Here is a 3,302-nt window from a genome sequence, read left to right on the forward strand (position 1 = left end):
AAATCGATACTCCCTGTCATGGGATTTTTTATTTTGTACAAAATTATCCCTAACGGCTACAAATCATCCCCAACATCTAGAAACAGCCACAAACACATTTCAACATATAAAAACATGTTGAGGACACTTGAAGAAAGGTTAGAACACCTATCCAAGCAATCAAACACAAGAGAAGAGTTTTACATTTTTATTTTCCTTTTTCTTGTAAATATTAGTGTTTTTGAGCTCATTACAAATCTTTTAATTATTTTTCTTGTGAACTTAATTTTTGTAAACACTTTCATTTTGAGAGGGTTTTCTTGTTTATACCTTTTATTCCTTGTGAAAAGGGGATTGATTCTGGCTTAGCCTTTGAAAAGCTAGGGAGTTGTAAAAATTATCTCTTGATCTTGTAAAAAGAAACAACAAAAAGATTGCTTCCACTATAAACCATTGTGCAAATTTTCCCATATCTTTTTACTCCTTACTCCCTAAACTCAAAAAGCAATTCACCCCCTCTTGGCAAATTATTCGGTTGTTTAATTTAAGCTTTGTCAATCATAACAATTGGTATCAGAGCTTAACTCATTAGAATGTTTAACAACCTTGAGACGGTCATTGAAGAAGCTCTATCCATTTCTGACACAACCAAGAAGATTGCTTCCACCTCCGGCTCGTTCCATATGGAAGACTCCCAACTGATCGACAAGCCTCCATACTTCAATCCAATCCAATGAAGCCAACTACCATCATTGGAAGAAATTAATGAAGCTATTCATCCAATCCAATGATCTTGATGCATGAGAGATGATCGAGAACGACTACTCTTCTCCAAAGAAGAAGACGAAGGAGTGAAGTACCTAAAAACGGAAGAAAGCTCAACAAAATGCTAAGGTCGTGCACATTTTGTTTTGTACATTTGGTCCCGATGTTTAAGAAGGAGTTTATTCTTGTTAAAATGCCAAGGAGCATTGAATAAGCTCGAAGAACTTCATGGTGACAAGAAAGAAGAACCAACAAAGGCGGTGTGCTTAATGACTCTTGAAGAGCCCGAGGTATCTTTTAACTCTAACGAATCTGATTCATATTCTTTTGATGAGTTACAAGATGCATATGATGAATTATTTTTGGAGTTTGAGACCATGAACTCTAAATACAAGAAAATGATTTCAAAACTTAAAGTTTAAAACGATTTTCTTTTGAAAGCAAAAGTTGAGTTTGAAAAACAAAATGAAATTTTAAAAAAGGATTTAGAGATTTCAAAAATGAAAATTGAAAATTTTGAAAAAGAAAGTTTTGATTTAAAGGTTAAGCTTGAATGCTTAACAAAACAAAAGGAAATTATTTTAAATAATTATCTAATTTCATAATGACAAAAATGTTCACATTGTCATTATCATGGTCACAAGGAACATACTTGTCCTTTAAAGAAAGGAAAACATTTTAAAATTAAACAAGTATGGATTCCTAAGGGAACAAGGGGGCATTGAAATTAACGTCCAAGGATCCAAAGCAATTTAGATACTAAAATCCAAATAAATGTCTTTTGTAGGTGTATGGAAGCAATGGTGATGAAAGTGAAGATACTCAAATGCTCTAGCCACACTTGATATGGAATGAGTAACCTCTAAGCTTATTTTGATTATCTTGCATAATTGGTTGCTCATTTAGTTTAAGCATGCATGAGTTTTTGATTTTAAATAATTTTTTGTTTTCTATCTCATGTATGTTAAAAAGAATTGTGATGAACATTTTCTTAAGTGTTTAATGATTCTTCATAAATTTTAGTTAATCATAATGGGATTTGGTCAAAATTGGTTTTAATACTTTGATTTTACAAATTTTAATTTTTGACCTTAATTTAAATGTCTATGCATGTGGTTTATTGCAAATCATATCTCTCTAACAATTTATATCAATTTTTCAAATGCATATCATTTTTGGATAGCTTTATGCACATGTACTTAAATACAAAAATTGATATTGTATAAAGTATATTAGACTTGGATATATTGAATTTTATGTGCTCTAACATGTTTGTTCATATTTGTTAAATTTTTTTTAAGTGTCAAGCTTTTAAAGTTAAATTTTTGTTTGGAATACATTTATTGAGGGGAGGTTTGATTTTTCAAATGATTTTTATGCTAAAATTTACCACTTACTCTCAATTGTTATTTTTGAACTTTAAAGTTGAATTATTTTTTATATAACAAAAAGGGGGAGAAGTATAGGTTTGAAAAATTTAATTTTTCAATGAAAAAGCGATAGCTTTAGCATTTTCCAAATTATGTCTTTTTTCATTAAATATTTTAATATGGGGGAGTTTTGTCAAAAACAATTTTTCAAATGGTTTGTTATATCAAAAAGAGGGAGATTGTTCAACCATGTTCTATAATATTTTGATATAACAAATTAAGGCAAAATGCTTTTGACTTAAATTGAATTTGTTCAAAGTTTTCAAAAATAATTCAAAATCCATTAAAATAGAATTTGAGCACAAAAATGCTTTTATGGGTACATAGTACTAATATTGTTCTTACAGTATCGATACTGCATGAATAGTATCGATACCAAAGGTAAGAGAAGTATCGATACTCTCTAGGCAGTATCGATACTACCCGATGTTTTTCAAATAGCTCAAATTCCATAATGCAAAATGGGTATCGATACTCAAAGGAGTATCGATACTGGTCAAGCCCAATAGCTAGTTGATTTAAAAATTATAAAGGTAGTACAAATACTCATTAAAGGATTACCAATACTCTCTGTCTTGAGCAGTTTTATTTTGCAGAAAAATTATCCCCAACGGCTACAAATCATTCCCAACTACTAGAAAGGACCACAAACACATTCCAACATATAAAAACAAGTTGAGGACACTTGAAGAAGGGTAGAGCACCTATCTAAGCAATCAAACACAAGAGAAGAGTTTATCATTCTTATTTTTCTTTCTCTTGTAAATATTAGTATTTTTGTGAGCTTAATTTTGTAAACACTTACCTTGTAAGGGTTTTCTTGTTTACATCTTTTTACCTTTTGTAAAAAGGGAGTGATTCTATCTTAGCCATTGAAAAGATAGAGATTTGTAAAAGTTATCTCTTTATCTGTGAAAAAGAAAGAACAAATTAGCGAATTTGTTAGAAAATCATTGGTGATGAGCTAAGGTAGTGGATGTAGACTTTGGTTGATAAAGTTCAACCATTATAAATCCTTGTGCATAAATTTTCTCATCCTTTATATCTCCTTAATCCCTAAATTCTTGTAAAAAACCAGTTCACTCCCCTCTTGGTATATTATTCGATTGATCATTGAGCTTCATCAAA

This window comes from Hibiscus syriacus, unplaced genomic scaffold (genome assembly GCF_006381635.1).
Source record: "Hibiscus syriacus cultivar Baekdansim isolate YM2019G1 unplaced genomic scaffold, ASM638163v2 tig00111197_pilon, whole genome shotgun sequence".
Classification (NCBI taxonomy): Eukaryota; Viridiplantae; Streptophyta; class Magnoliopsida; order Malvales; family Malvaceae; genus Hibiscus; species Hibiscus syriacus.